General features: G+C 38.3%; 1 protein-coding gene across 2 annotated transcripts in view; it reads right to left on the bottom strand.

The window, feature by feature from the left end:
• Positions 1–17166, bottom strand: part of EYS (eyes shut homolog) — a 1673869-nt gene that overhangs the window by 364658 nt on the left and 1292045 nt on the right. The window lies entirely within an intron of this gene.

The raw sequence follows: 17166 nt of genomic DNA, 5'->3' as shown, positions 1-17166 counted from the left end.
CAGCCGCTCCGTGGCATGTGGGATCTTCCCAGACCGGGGCACGAACCCATGTCCCCTGCATCGGCAGGCGGACTCTCAACCACTGCGCCACCAGGGAAGCCCTTAGGGGTCAATTTTGATGAATATATGTTCTTAATTTTAGTATGGGTAAATTTACCAGTTGTTTCCTTTGTGGTTATGATTAGTACTTTCTGTATCATCTTTAAGATATCTTTGCCTGCCTCAAAGTCACAAAGTTATTCTCTTACATTATCTTCAGTAATCTTTATTTAAGAGCTACACTCTCCTGAGAATTGACTTTTGTGTATGATGTGAAGTAAGGGGGTGTAGTAGGTTGAATAATGGCTCTGAAAGATATTCATGTCCTAATTGTTGGAACCTGCGAATATTAACCTTATATGGCAAGGGAGACTTTGCAGATGTGGTTAAATTAAAGATCTTGAGATAGGGAGATTATCCTGGATTATCTGGTTGGGTCATAAAATTAGTCACGTGTCTTTTTAAGAGAGAGGCAGAGGGAAATTTGACAGTGGAAGAGGACAAGTTATGTGACTATAGAAGCAGAGATTGGAGTGATGCAGTCACAAGCCAAGAAATGCCAGCAGCCGCAAGAAAGATGCTGGAAGAGGCAAGGAATAGCTTCTCCTCTGGAAGTAACCAGTCCTGCTAACAACTTGATTTTAGTTGTATAAGATACATTTTATACTTCTGGTTTCTGTTGTTTTAAACCACTAAGTTTATGGTAATTTGCTGCAGCAGCAATAGGAAATTAATACAGGGTCAATTTTTGTTTTTTCTCTTTTGATTTCCAATTAATCCAAAATCATCAAAGCAAATAATTCTCATGATGCATTTACTGAATTCTCAGATATTTGTGGAATATATATTTTTAAATTTTTCATATCCCCATTCTCTACTCTTTACTTTTATTTATTTTTGTGAATATATACATTTAAGATAATGATTCTGTTGTTTTTTTACTCAAGCAATATAAAAAATACCTGTAAAAGTGCACTAAAAGCTGAAATTACAACCCTCAGAAATGGCCAGCAATTGGAGAGAGTGTGGAGAAAAGGGAACCCTCCTACACTGTTGGTGGGAAGGTAAATTGGTATTGCCACTATGGAGCACAGTATGGAGTTTCCTTACAAAACTAAAAGAGTTACGATGTGATCCTGCAATCCCATTCCTGGACATATATCTGGAGAAAGCCATAATTCAAAAAGATACGTGTGCCCCAATGTTCACCACAACACTATTTACAATAACCAAGACATGGAAGCAACATAAAAGTTCATCAACAGATGAGTGGATAAAGGTGTGAGATATATATATATATATATAGATATATATATATATATACACACACACACACACACACATAATGGAATATTGCTCAGCTATAAAAAATGAAATAATTTCATTAGCAGCCACATTGATGGACCTAGAGATTATCATACTAAGTGAAGTAAGCCAGACAAAGACAAATATAATATGATATCACTTATATGTGGAGTCTAAAAATATGATACAAATGAACTAATTTATAAAACAGAAACAGACTCATAGATATAGAAAATAAACTTTCAGTTACCAAAGGGGAAAGGTAGGGGGGTATAAATTAGGAATCTGGGGGTAACATATAAACACTACTATATATAAAATAAATAACAAGGACCTACTGTATAGCACAGGGGACTATATTCAATATTTTTAATAATGTATAAGGGAAAAGAATCTGAAAAAGAATACATATATACATATATATATATATGTGAATCAATTTGCTGTATACCTGAAAGTAACACAACATTGTAAATCAACTATATTCAGTAAAAAATTAATTAATTAAAAAAATGGCTAGCATTAATATTTGGCAAACACTTCCATAGATACGAAGGCTGATAACTGGATAGACGAATATATAGAGAGAAAGTTTTTATTTTTATTAGAGCAAAATCATAGTGTACATGGATTTTAAAATGGAAATTATATTAAATTAGTAGTTCTCAAATTTTTAGGTCTAAGGACCCTTTAGCACACTTAAAATCTACCAAGAAACCCCCAAAAGCTTTTGTTTACATGGTTTGCATCTTTTGATACTTATTGTATTAGAATTTAAAATTGAGAAAGTTTTCAAATATTTATCAATTAGTTTAGTTAAAAATAACAATAGGGCTTCCCTGGTGGCGCAGTGGTTGAGAATCCGCCTGCCGATGCAGGGGACACGGGTTCGTGCCCCGGTCCAGGAAGACCCCACATGCCGCGGAGCGGCTGGGCCTGTAGGCCATGGCCACTGAGCCTGCGCATCCGGAGCCTGTGATCCGCAACGGGAGAGGCCACAACAGTGAGAGGTCCGCATACCACACACACACACACACAAAAATAATAATAATAACAATAATAAAATCCATTACATGTTACTTGAATAAACATTTTGTGAAAAGTATTATATTTTCCAAAAAAAAAAATAATCAGAGGAGTAGTGTTATTCTATTCTTTTGCAAATATATTTAATGTAATGCTTAATAAAAGACAGCTGGATTCTCATATCTACTTCTGTATTCAATCTGTTGTGAATTGTTCACTTTGGTTGAAATATATGAACTATAGACTCACACAGAATGTAGTTGTAATGGAAGCCTTTCTAAATACAGACAAATTGGGCAAATGGTAGTTCCTTAAAGTTTAGTTGAAAAGTGGAATCTGAAACTCTATTAATGACCTTTACATACTCTGTTACATTAAAATTCCATTGGTCTTTCTTTCACTTTGAATGGATATTCTACCTGTGCATGATTTTGTAACATTGTGCATTGACTATTTGAAAAATGTTGGTTCACTGAGTTAAAGAGATCTTTCAAATGTTGACATATTTTATCATATAATATATTAATAAAGCACATTCATTGATATTACTACTGAACTCATCAGAAAGTATTGGGAAGCTCTGAAGCTCATTACAGAGGAGGTAAATTTTCTAAAATTCTAATTTTTCTTAGAAAGCTTGAGTTTTATCTTTGTGAACAAATATTGTTAGCTGCCTAACTTGAAATAACAGGTTTGCTTTGTTAATTTTTGAGAAAAAAATCTGTAAAATATGCAAGTCTGAATAACCATAGTTTATCTTTTAGTCATTTTTCAAGTCATGTTTTCATAGTACTACTTCAACCAGCAACTTAAAAAAATGCACATGCATTTCCTCAAGTCTGTTTTTATACTTTAGTGTGTAGTATGTAGCAGACTTGCTTTATGTATACTTTCCCTTTGGAAAAAAACATTAAAGAGTTGTATATACAAGGACTGAGAATTTTAAAAGTGAATCTGTTTTTCTGCAACATGAAGAAAAATTTTTGTGTCTGCTTGTGCTTTGAGTGAATAGCGGAGTAGAACAAAATGACTGAATACAATTCGGTGCCACAGCCATGACCCGAGGTGCCAGAAGGTTCATCCACTCTGACTTTTGTATCATGAGTGCAACTGTCAACACAGTGAAAAGGCAAATGTCTTAGTTTTAGTAAAAAAATAATTTTGATGTTATGGAAACCTGAAAGGGTCTTGAAGATACTCAGGGATCTGGATAAACTTGAACTATCTCTGTATTAGAATTCACATCAATTTAAAAAAAAAAAAAAAAGAAAATGAAACCAGAGTGAAACTAAAGGTGTTGCTGAACCTCAGGTAAATGTTTCTTTAACATCTCAGCAAGAATGCCAGAAAACCTAGGTTATCTCTCCCTCCAGGCATCAGGCTCTAGAGAATGGAATAAAAGCAACACTCAGCTCTCCAGGAATGGTTCAGAGAAAAGGGTCAGAAAAGACTGAAAGAATTTAAAATAGGAAAGAAAAAAATCTAGTTCACCCATTGTTTCTTGTCAACTTTCTTTATCTGTGAGCTATTTTGCAACTTTATAAGTTGAGAAAATGAATAATAATTCAAATAATTCTTGTCTATAGAAATGCATACTGTGTCTGGTAAAATGCAATTGGTTAGTACACGGAGGTAGAACTGCTTTCCACCACTTTGCAAGTTTGCTTCAGAATTCCTTAAACTTTTTGTATGACTTTGCTCCTTGTATTCTCCTTTGAAGTGGTTGTAGTATCTTACCAGTCCCTCATCAATTAATAGCTTAAATAAAATCTCTGACATGTTCATTTTATATGCCTTTTTGAAAAGTATCCTTTAACAAAGGAAAACAAGCTAATTTCAGTTTTTGAAATTATGAGGTATATCAGGAGAAATGATTCACATTATATTAGAGCAAATAAAACCAAAATCAACTCCAAGGAGAAAATTTTTCATCTAATATGTGAATGGGGTCCGAAACATGAATGACAGTTTGATCTGACATCATTTATAAACAAATGATCAGAAGAGATTCATAATTTTGAGTTAAAATAAAACTCAACATCATTCTTTATAGAATTGATGGTGATGAATACAGATTATATATATGTGTATATATATATATATATATATATATATCTTTATTGGAGTATAATTGCTTAACATATGTCCCCATAACTATTCCCTCTTGCATCTCCCTCCCTTCCACTCTCCCTATCCCATCCCTCTAGGTGGTCACAAAGCACCGAGCTGATCTACCTGTGCTATGCGGTCGCTTCCCACTAGCTATCTATTTTACGTTTGGTAGTATATATATGTCCATGCCACTCTCTCACTTTGTCACAGCTTACCCTTCCCCCTCCCCATATCCTCAAGTCCATTCTCTAGTAGGTCTCTGTCTTTATTCCCATCTTACCCCTAGGTTCTTCATGACATTTTTTTTTTTCTTAGATTCCATATATATGTGTTAGCATATGGTATTTGTCTTTCTCTTTCTGACTTACTTCACTCTGTATGACAGACTCTAGGTCCATCCACCTCACTACAAATAACTCAGTTTCACTTCTTTTTATGGTTGAGTACTATTCCATTGCATATATGTGCCACATCTTCTTTATCCATTCATCTGATGATGGACACTTAGGTTGCTTCCATGTCCTGGCTATTGTAAATAGAGCTGCAATGAATATTTTGGTACTATATGACTCTTTTTGAATTATGGTTTTCTCAGGGTATATGCCCAGTAGTGAGATTGCTGGGTCATATGGTAGTTCTATTTGTAGTTTTGTAAGGAACTTCCATACAGTACTCCATAGTGGCTGTAACAATTCACATTCCCACCAGCAGTGCAAGAGTGCTCCCTTTTCTCCACACCCTCTCCAGCACTTAGTGTTTCTAGATCTTTTGATGATGGCCATTCTGACCGGTGTGTGATGATATCTCATTGTAGTGTTTTTTTTTTTTTTTTTCTCTACGCGGACCTCTCACTGTTGTGGCCTCTACCGTTGTGGAACACAGGCTCCAGACGCACAGGCTCAGTGGCCATGGCTCATGGGCGTAGCCCCTCCACAGCATGTGGGATCTTCCCAGACTGGGGCACAAACCCGTGTCCCTGCATTGGCAGGCGGACTCTCAACCACTGCGCCACCAGGGAAGCCCTCATTGTAGTTTTGATTTTCATTTCTCTAATGATTAATGATGTTGAGCATTCTTTCATGTGTTTGTTGGCAACCTGTATACCTTGGCAACCTGTATACCTTGGAGAAATGTCTGTTTAGGTCTTCTGCACATTTTTGGATTGGGTTGTTTGTTTTTTTGTTATTGAGCTGTATGAGTTGCTTGTAAAGTTTGGAGATTAATCCTTTGTCAGTTGCTTCATTTGAAAATATTTTCTCCCATTCTGAGGGTTGTCTTTTCGTCTTGCTTATGGTTTCCTTTGCTGTGCAAAAGCTTTGAAGTTTCATTAGGTCCCATTTGTTTATTTTTGTTTTTATTTCCATTACTCTAGGAGGTGGGTCAAAAAGGATCTTGCTGTGATTTATGTCATACAGCGTTCTGCTTATGTTTTCCTCTAAGAGTTTGATAGTTTCTGGCTTTACATTTAGGTCTTTAATCCATTTTGAGTTTATTTTTGTGTATGGTGCTAGGGAATGTTCTAATCTCATACTTTTACATGTAGCTGTCCAGTTTTCCCAGCACCACTTATTGAAGAGGCTCTCCTTTCTCCACTGTACATTCCTGCCTCCTTTATCAAAGATAAGGTAAGTTTATCCCTGGGATTTCTATTCTGTTCCATTGATCTGTATTTCTGTTTTTGTGCCAGTACCATATTGTCCTGATTACTGTAGCTTTTTAGTATAGTCTGAAGTCAGGGAGCCTGATTCCTCCAGCTCTGTTTTTCGTTCTCAAGATTGCTTTGGCTATTCGGAGTCTTTTGTGTTTCCATACAAATTGTGAAATTTCTTGTTCTAGTTCTGTGAAAAGTGCCAGTGGTAGTTTGGTAGGGATTGCATTGAATCTGTAGATTGCTTTGGGTAGTAGAGTCATTTTCACAGTGTTGATTCTTCCAATACAAGAACATGGTATATCTCTCCATCTATTTGTATCATCTTTAATTTCTTTCATCTGTGTGTTATAATTTTCTGCATACAATTTTTTTGTCTCCTTAGGTAGGTTTATTCATAGATATTTTATTCCTTTTGTTGCAATGGTAAATGGGAGTGTTTTGTTAATTTCACTTTCAGATTTTTCATCATTAGTGTATAAGAATGCGAGAGACTTCTGTGCATTAATTTTGTGTCCTGCTACTTTACCTAATTCATTGCTTAGCTCTACTAGTTTTCTGCTAGCATCTTTAGGATTCTCTATATATAGTATCACGTCATCTGCAAATAGTGACAGTTTTACTTCTTCTTTTCCGATGTGGATTCCTTTTATTTCATTTTCTTCTCTGATTGCTGTGGCTAAAACTTCCAAAACTATGTTGAATGAGAGTGGTGAGAGTGGTTTCAGATTTTCACTATTGAGGATGATGTTGGCTGTGGGTTTGTCATATATGGCCTTTATTATATTGATGAAAGTTCCCTCTATCCCTACTTTATGGAGGGTTTTTTTCATAAATGGGTGTTCTATTTTTTCAAAAGCTTTCTCTTCATCTATTAAGATGATCATATGTTTTTTTCTCCTTCAACTTGTTAATATGGTGTATAACATTGATTGATTTGTGTATTTTGAAGAATCCTTGCATCTGGAATAAACCCTATTTCATCATGGTGTATGATCCTTTTAATGTGCTCTTGGATTCTGTCTGTTAGCATTTTGTTGAGGATTTTTGCATCTATGTTCATCAGTGATATTGGCCTGTAGTTTTCTTTCTTTGTGACATCCTTGTCTGGTTTTGGTATCAGGGTGATGGTGGCCTCGTAGAATGAGTTTGGGAGTGTTGCTCCCTCTGCTATATTTTGGAAGAGTTTGAAAAAGATAGGTGTTATTGCTTCTCTAATTATTTGATAAAATTCACCTGTGAAGCCATCTGGTCCTGGGCTTTTGTTTGTTGGAAGATTTTTAATCACAGTTTCAATTTCAGTGCTTGTGATTGGTCTGTTCATATTTTCTATTTCTTCCAGATTCAGTCTTGGCAGGTTGTGCATTTCTAAGAATTTGACTATTTCTTCCCGGTTGTCCATTTTATTGGCATAGAGTTGTTTGTAGTATCTCTCATGATCTTTTGTATTTCTGCAGTGTTAGTTGTTACTTCTCCTTTTTCATTTCTAATTCTATTGATTTGTGTCTTCTCTCTTTTTGTCTTGATGAGTCTGGCTCATGGTTTATCAATTTTGTTTATCTTCTCAAAGAACCAGCTTTTAGTTTTTTTGATCTTTGCTATCATTTCTTTCATTTCCTTTTCATTTATTTCTGATCTGATCTTTATGATTTCTTTCCTTCTGCTAACTTTGGAGGTTTTTTGTTCTTCTTTCTCTAGTTGCTTTAGGTGCAAGGTTAGGTTGTTTATTTGAGATGTTTCCTGTTTCTTAAGGTAGGATTTTATTGTTATAAACTTCCCCCTTAGAACTGCTTTTGCTGCATCCCATAGGTTTTGGGTCATTGTGTCTTCATTGTCATTCGTTTCTAGGGATTTTTTGATTTCTTCAGTGATCACTTTGTTATTAATTAGTGTATTGTTTAGCCTCCATGTGTTTGTATTTTTTACAGATCTTTTCCTGTAATTGATATCTAGTCTCATGGCGTTGTGGTCAGAAAAGATACTTGATACAATTTCAATTTTCTTAAATTTGCCAAGGCTTGATTTGTGACCCAAGATATGATCTATCCTGGAAAATGTTCTATGAGCACTTGAGAAAAATGTGTATTCTGTTGTTTTTGGATGGAATGTCCTATAAATATCAATTAAGTCCATCTTATTTAATGTATCATTTAAAGCTTGTGTTTCCTTATTTATTTTCATTTTGGATGATTTGTCCATTGGTGAAAGTGGGGTGTTGAAGCCCCTACTATGAATGTGTTACTGTCGATTTCCCCTTTTATTGCTGTTAGTATTTGCCTTATGTATTGAGGTGCTCCTATGTTGGGTGCATAAATATTTACAATTGTTATATCTTCTTCTTGGTTCGATGCCTTGATTATTATGCAGTGTCCTTCTTTGTCCCTTGTAATAGTCTTTATTTTAAAGTCTATTTTGTCTGATATTACAATTGCTACTCCACCGTTTTTTTCATTTCCATTTGCATGGAGTATCTTTTTCCATCCCCTCACTTTCAGTCTGTATGTGTCCCTAGGTCTGAAGTGGGTCTCTTGTAGGCAGCATATATATGGGTCCTGTTTTTGTATCCATTCATCCAGTCTGTGTCTTTTGGTAGGAGCATTTAGTCCATTTACATTTAAGGTAATTATCAATATGTATGTTCCTATTCCCATTTTCTTAATTATTTTGGGTTTGTCATTGTAGGTCTTTTCCTTCTCTTGTGTTTCTTGCCTAGAGAAGTTCCTTTAGCATTTGTTGTAAAGCTGGTTTAGTGGTGCTGAACTCTCTCAGCTTTTGCTTGTCTGTAAAGATTTTAATTTCTCCATCAAATCCGAATGAGATACTTGCTGGGTAGAGTAATCATGGTTATAGGTTTTTCTCCTTCATCACTTTAAATATGCCCTGCCAATCCTTTCTGGCTTGCAGAGTTTCTGCTGAAAGATCAGCTGTTAACCTTATGGGGATTCCGTTGTGTGTTATTTTTTGTTTTTCCCTTGCTACTTTTAATATGTTTTCTTTGTATTTAATTTTTGATAGTTTGATTAATATGTGTGTTGGCGTGTTCCTCCTTGGACTTATGGGACTCTCTGTGCTTCCTAGACTTGACTAACTATTTCCTTTCCCATATTAGTGAAGTTTTCTACTCTAATCTGTTCAAATATTTTCTCAGTCCCTTTCTTTTTCTCTTCTTCTTCTGGGACTCCTATGATTTGAATGTTGGTGCATGTAATGTTGTCCCAGAGGTCTCTGAGACTGTCCTCAGTTCTTTTTATTCTTTTTCCTTTATTCTGCTCTGCAGTAGTTATTTCCTCTATTTTATCTTCCAGGTCACTTATCCATTCTTCTTCCTCAGTTATTCTGCTATTGATCCTTTCTAGAGTATTTTTAATTTCATTTACTGTGTTGTTCACCATTGCTTGTTTCCTCTTTAGGTCCTTGTTAAATGTTTCTTGCATTTTCTCTATACTTTTTCCAAGATTTTGGATCACCTTTTCTCTCATTATTCAGAATTCTTCTTCAGGTAGACTGCCTATTTCCTCTTCATTTGTTAGGTCTGGTGGGTTTTAATCTTGCTCCTTCATCTGCTGTTGATTTTCTGTCTTCTCATTTTCTTTTCTTACAGTGTTTGGGGTCTCCTTTTTGCAGGCTGCAGGTTCGTATTTCCCATTGTTTTTGGTGTCTTTTCCCAGTGGCTAAAGTTGGTTCAGTGGGTTGTGTAGGCTTCCTCGTGGAGGGGATGAGTGCCTGTGTTCGGGTGGATGAGGCTGGATCTTGTCTTTCTGGTGGGCAGGACCATGTCTGGTGGTGTGTTTTTGGGTGTCTGTGGCCTTATTATGATTTTAGGAAGCCTTTCTGCTAATTGATAGGGCTGTGTTCCTGTCTTGCTAGTTGTTTGGCATAGGGTGTCCTCCACTGTAGTTTGCTGGTCGTTGAGTGAAGATGGGTGCTGGTGTTGAGATGGAGATCTCTGGGAGATTTTCGCTGTTTGATATTAAGTGGAGCTGGGAGGTGTCTTGTGGGCAAATGTCCTGAAGTTGGCTCTCCCACCTCAGAGGCACAGCACTGACTCCTGGCTGCAGCACCAAGAGCCTTTCATTCACATGGCTCAGAATAAAAGGGAGAAAAAATGAAAGAAAGAAAGAAAGAAAGAAAGAAAGAAAGAAAGAAAGAGGATAAAATAAAATAAAGATAAAATAAAATAATTAAAATAAAAAGATAATTATTAAGAAAAAGACTTTAAAAAGTAAAACAAACAAACAAACAAACAAACAAAAAAAACAAAAAAAAGCCAGAAAGGCAGAACCTTAGAACAAATGGTGAAAACAAAGCTATACAGACAAAATCTCGCACAGAATCATACACATACACACTCACAGAAGAGGAAAAAATCATCTACCTTGCTCCCAAAGTCCACCACCTCAATTTGAGATGATTCGTTGTCTATTCAGGTATTCCACAGATGCAGCGTACATCACGTTGATTGTGGAGATTTAATCTGCTGCTTCTGAGGCTGCTGGGAGAGATTTCCCTTTCTCTTCTTTGTTCGCACAGCTCCCGGGGCTCAGCTTTGGATTTGACCCCGGCTCTGCATGTAGGTCGCCAGAGGGCGTCTGTTCTTCGCTCAGACAGGATGGGGTTAAAGGAGCCGCTGCTTCAGGGGCTCTGGCTCACTCAGGCCAGGGGGATGGAGGGGTGCTGATGCCGGGCAAGCTTGCAGCTGCAGAGACGTGCATGATGTTGCACCAGCCTGAGGTGCGCCGTGCGTTCTCCCGGGGAAGTTGTCCCTGGATCACGGGACCCTGGCAGTGGCGGGCTGCACAGGCTCCCAGAAGGGAGATGTGGATAGTGTCCTGTGCTCGCACACAGGCTTCTTGGTGGCGGCAGCATCAGCCTTAGCGGCTCATGCCCGTCTCTGGGGTCCGTGCTTTTAGCCGCGGCTCGCGCCCATCTCTGGAGCTCCTTTAAGCAGCGCTCTTAATCCCCTCTCCTCGGGTACCGGGAATCAAAGAGGGAAGAAAAAGTCTCTTGCCTCTTCGGCAGGTCCAGACTTTTTCCCGGATTCCCTCCCGGCTAGCCGTGGTGCACTAACCCCTTCAGGCTGCGTTCACACCGCCAACCCCATTCCTCTCCCTGCGCTCTGACTGAAGCCTGAGCCTCAGCTCGCAGCCCTGCCCGCCCCAGCGGGTGAGCAGACAAGGCTCTCGGGCTGGTGAGTGCCGGTCGGCACCGATCCTCTGTGTGGGAATCTCCCCGCTTTGCCCTCTGCACCCCTGTTGCTGTGCTCTCCTCCGTGTCTTCGAAGCTCCCCCCTCCGCCACCCGCAGTCTCCGCCTGCAAAGGGGCTCCTAGTGTGTGGAAACCTTTCCTCCTTCACAGCTCCCTCCCCCTGGTGCAGGTCCCGTCCCTATTCTTTTGTCTCTGGTTTTTCTTTTTTCTTTGGCCCTACCGAGGTATGTGGGGAATTTCTTGCCTTTTGTGAGGTCTGAGGCCTTCTGCCAGCATTCAGTAGGTGTTCTGTAGGAGATGTTCCACATGTAGATGTATTTCTGGTGTATCTGTGGGGAGGAAGGTGATCTCCACGTCTTACTGTTCCGCCATCTTCCCCCTCTCTCCAGATAATATGTTTATTATATCAGGTACGTAGACAGTCGAGTATGGAAATTTCCATAAAGTGACATGGATTTCCACCATCTCCCATGAAATAAATAACACCATACATTTGTATGGTACTTTGTGTTTTTCAAAACACTTTTAAGTATATGTTTTCAAACCTTGTGAATTTGATAGTACCAATTACATCTGCATGTTTCATAGTCAGATACAAAACAGAAAGTTTCATTGACTGGCTCTGTGTTGTACAGTCAGCTCACAACCGATCTGGGCTCAAGTCTTGGGTGATGTTTTTACCTCCTGATACTTGGATCAGAACTGCCTGTGGCAGCAGCTGATGGTGTCTTCCTTCCTGGTACCACCTTGGTGGCATGTGATAAAGACTGTTCTCCCATCTTGCCCTGCGTTCTCTGCTGAACCCAGGCTTTTGCTGCAGCTCTAGAACTCCACTTTCCCCACTATCCTGAAAGGTTTGTGTTTGTCCAGAGCAGCAGCAATGCAACAGCAAGCTCAGTAGCTAATGGTTTGCAGACATCGTAGAGCAGCATGTATGTAGGATATAGTTGGGGTGAGTTGGCTGGTCCCTGGATGGACAGCAGGCAGAGCAGCTCTGGGGAGGGTGAAAGAGCCTGGAAGCAGGCTGGCATACATAATTCATTATTACATATTTCCCACATGCTGCTGCAGAGTGGGCCAGTTTCTGAAATTTACAGAAAGCCTATTTTAATTTTTCCTAGCCTGCTAACTCTGCTTAACCAGTCAAACAAAGTCATAATTCCAGAGTCTGAGAGGAATGAATCCTCTTCATTTAGATGAAATGGACAAGAATGAAAACTAAAAACTGCGCCAATTTCATCTCACTGCTGTCGCAGTCCTGATTTTAGACTTTTTCATGGTCGAATTTTTATTTTCCACAGTGGAGATGTCTATCAAACGGATGCAACATGAATGACACCCATTTGATAAAAATATCCTGGGCCTCCCATTCCTAGAGTCCTTGTCTGGCAGGCACAAGGGAGGAGGGATTAAAGCATATCTGAACAAGATGTTTGAGCACTTACTGCACATTGCCGTATGCCAAACACTGTTTTAAGCACGTTAAACGTGGTAACTCTCTTAATCTTAAAACAACTTTTTAACATCTTTGGTATTGTTATTATTAATATTATTCCATTTTACAGAGATGTTCGGTAATGTGCCAAAGGGCAGAGCCAGGTAGAGTAGCTCCAGAGTAATTTTCCTAATCACTGGTTGACACCATTCCTGAGGTGGGCACGGCAGCAAGTTCAGTCTTGACTAGGCTCATTTCTTTGTTTCTGCCCCTTCCTCTGTCGACCAGGAGTAACCTTGTTCCATTCCCTTATTAATTACATCAGAAGCAGAGTTGAATTGCTCACTGATCTTTTTCTTCATAAATTTCAGTCATAGAAATAGAATCTAGTTGTTTTAAACACAATCGTCTATTTCAAGAGAAGTTTAATGAATCACATCGTTCTAGGTCAAGGGTTGGCAAACTCTGCCCCATGGGCCAATTCTGCCATCGACTGGTTTTGTAAGTAAAGTGTTTTTGGAGCACAGCCACATTCATTTATTTACTTTTTCTATGGCTGTTTTCATGCTACACTGGCAGAGTTGAGCAGTTATGACAGACACTGTCTGGTCTGCAGAAAAAAATTACTTTCTGGTTGTTATGGAAAAATTTTCCAACCCCCATTCTGTTCTTAATTGTTTAAGCAGACCCAGGAAAAAGTTATGTTTGATTCAAACTGTGTTTTTTTTTTTTTTGCGGTATGCGGGCCTCTCACTGTTGTGGCCTCTCCCGTTGCGGAGCACAGGCTCCGGACGCGCAGGCTCAGTGGCTATGGCTCATGGGCCCAGCCACTCTGCGGCATGTGGGATCTTCCCGGACTGGGGTACGAACCCGTGTCCCCTGCATCGGCAGGCGGACTCTCAACCACTGCACCACCAAGGAAGCCCCAGATTCAAACTATGTTTTGACTAAATCCTGAAAAATCTATACCCTTTTGTTGGAAGAAAGTATAGCCATGTTTAACAGAATAGTTCCCTAAAATAAAGTTTCAATAACTACTAATTTTTTATTGTAACCACCAAAGTTGTGTAACTCACAAACAGAACTTTAAGAACTATTCTAATCAAGTGCTGATCTATGCAAGGCCCTGGTTGAAGTACTGAGGGTGTGGGTGGAATAGATGTAAAACCCAACTCAGATGATGAGGTGTTCCCTAGTTAGAGAAGAGATATAAGCCCAGATTCCTGGTATTATGAGTCTCCACTCAGCCCCAGGCCTTACTGTGTACTCCTGTTGAAAAACTGTCACAGTCAGCTTTCTCATGGAGTTAGGCTCATAGGATCTCACCATTGAATGGTGAGAAGCGAGACACAGACCACATCTTATTCATCTTTGTACCCCTCCCAGGGCCTGACAGCGTGCAGTGCACTTTGTGGCACTCAGTTACTATTTGTTGAGTTTGACTTTGCTGCCGCATAATGATGATACAATAAACGGATCTCTAGATGCCTTATGAATGGCCATGCATGACTTCCTGCAACCCTGCTCTCAATCCCACTCTGTCCCTTCTCTGTCTGGAGCAAGCTCCACTGGAAGCTAGTATCAAGGGGTAAAGGCATTCAGAGAACTTTATGCTACACGTTGTAAAATTGATTTAAAAAATGGAGCAAACTTTTTGTATGAGAAAAGATGCTTCTTAATAAGACATCAGGCAATGCTGTGGTGTCTCACTGGTCTTGGCATAGAAGGTGTCTAATGAAGATATTGTGTATTTTGCTGGGGAAGTCATTTTATAGAGAAAGACAGAGGTTATGATTCTTCAGATTTAATTTTTTTCTTCAGCAATATCAGATATCTCTTCTACCAGTCCTTCCTAAATGCACCAGAAAGGAGGCTTCAATAATCTTATCTGTTCTATCAATTCCTACCTGGAATAAATTTCTAAGACCAGTCCTTTTGCTCTCTTTCTTAAATACAGACCCTAAGTAATATAAAGATTATTTCTGAATTCTGTTCTTCCACTGGAGCTGCTCATGTAATTTGCCTCCTGCATCTCGGTCAAATGTCTTCTCCTAATTCTCAGATCACATCCTTCCAAAGGGCCTGCTTATTTCTTCTCACAGAAATAGCACAGAATGGATTCACCTGCATAGTAATAAATCCCATGACAAAACCTGACTGATGCTGCTTGCTGAACAGAGCTCATTTTCTGAGAGTGCACCTAAAGAGTTTTGTGTGGTCTCACCCCTTCTCCCGTGACCTATTAGCAGCTCCTTTGACTGTGTTCCAGAATTCTGAATTGGTTCAGTGGCAGATTCAAAAAGCTTTCTTTTCATCTTGACTGCTGTTCTCAGAGCTGTCTCTCTCCCACAGAGAGTTCTTTTAAAAACTATCCTTTCTAAGGAATTTTACTGTAACCCCATAAGGATTCAAACTTTATCTCCCTTTTGTTCCCTTTTCAACATCAATTAGTTGTTGAGGCAAACTGAGAAAAGATAAAGCTACAGTTTTGAACTAGGAATATAATTCAAAACTGTCATTGGCTTATCAATCTAATATTTCTCTCTATCGTTTTCCCTTTAATAAGTGATGATACAAAGCAAAAATGTTCAATAAATGTTTGTGAAATGAAATTCAGTTTTTGCTAAAATGTTCAGGAATAGGGAAAAATAGCAAAGGTAAAAAGCAACCCCTCTACCCCCCAAAAAAACCAAAAAAACCTTACACTCTAACATCTGTTTTAATTTCCTCACGACTTTTAATTGCTCCTACACATAATATACTGATTTCAAAGGAAAGAAAATTAGTCCTGAAGTCAAATTAAGGGACACCTTTAAAATCGCGGGTGTCTAAATGAACCCCAAAAATCTTTGTGTTCATCTGTTGTGAGGCTTTTATGAGGTTGACAGATTCCAAGAGGAGTGAAGACAGCAAACCCATAAACCATTCTGCTGAGGTCTTCCCAAGAGTGTGGGATTAAATTACCACTTACACATGAACAAAAAGAATGTGCTACAGACAAAAATATTTTCTCCCTTCACAGGCTATGAAACTCCCTTGAGTAAACAGTGTCCACACATCCAGTGCTGTGATAGCAACAATTATGTAAGACAAAGACACAGGCTGCTCATTATTCCAAGGGCTCTCTTTTCTCATTAATAATTTCTAGTTTGACTTTTTTGGTAGGTCATTGGCTACAAAAGGCAAAATTAATTGTATGGCACTAACATCAGCTTAGGTTTGACTGTTTTAGAGCACCAGCTTGAACAGAGTGGACACACATGGCATGTATGTCTATGGCCTTCAGAAAGAGAAAGTTGAGTGGCAGTTTGGACGTGGGCCTGCAGCGCAGGCCCAGGGTAGGAGAATTCCCAGAGGTTGTCTGCTTCTTTGGCTATGAGCTGTTTTCAGTTGCTAAAAGCACACTTTTCACAAGGAAACACCTTCCATATCTAGGTAACTTAAAACACTGCAAAGCCAGAAAACGACTTTGCTTTCTTTGTGGCTTTAAAGTATTACGTTTATATCTTTTGTTTTATGTTTTGTTTTGTTCCCCCTGAAATGCAATATTACCTCCAAATTTCATAGTCACCTATCACCACTTAGGTTTCCCATATAAAAAATCAGTTTTTCTTTTATTATTTTCTTCTCTTTTTTTAAACATAAATTAATGAAATAATTTAAAGCTATCAATTAAACGGGCATTCGCACTCCTAGGAAATAAATAATGCTGGCCTAGTTCTGACAAGTTAGTTTCTTTCTAAAATGTAACATAAATTCCCAGTTTTAACTTAATGTTCAAAGCTTTTAACTATACCCAGTTTTCCAAAAATTCTTCTTTTAGGCATTTTTCTCATATTAAAGTAATAAAAAAGTTTAAGTTTTGTTTAGAAAGTACAGTAAGATGAATCGATTTTGCAAAATATTTCAAAGTGGAAGAGAAACTCCTTTGGGAAATAATGAGTTGCCTTACAGTGGATCATCTATCCAAGTACTGAAGACATTGTATCTCCAATATAGGGAACTATTAAAACTATGGTGTATTCATTTCAAAAGAGAAAAAAACAATTGTTACATTTGTAATATTGCAAGCAATACACTTTAGTGGTATTTGCCCATGAGTGTAAGAGACCAAAATGTAGAGAACCCTGTACATGGAGGTATTTCCTTAAACAAATATTGTTAATACTACTTTTTTTTTTGCCAGCTAAATTTAAGATAATGCTTAAAGAGTGATAAGAATTTTCCCAACTGTCAAATGAATACCAGCTTTGAAATACTTTTTTCCAAGTTACCAAGTATTGAATGCAATTCATGTTAGTTATTTATATTATAAAAAATATGCTATTTGAAACATTTGCAGCACTACTGTTTCACTGCTATAGCCATATGCTGTCAAATTTATATGCCTGCTGTA

This window comes from Orcinus orca, chromosome 12 (assembly GCF_937001465.1).
Source record: "Orcinus orca chromosome 12, mOrcOrc1.1, whole genome shotgun sequence".
In the NCBI taxonomy this organism is placed as follows: domain Eukaryota; kingdom Metazoa; phylum Chordata; class Mammalia; order Artiodactyla; family Delphinidae; genus Orcinus; species Orcinus orca.
This window is presented reverse-complemented; position numbering and strand designations above follow the sequence as displayed.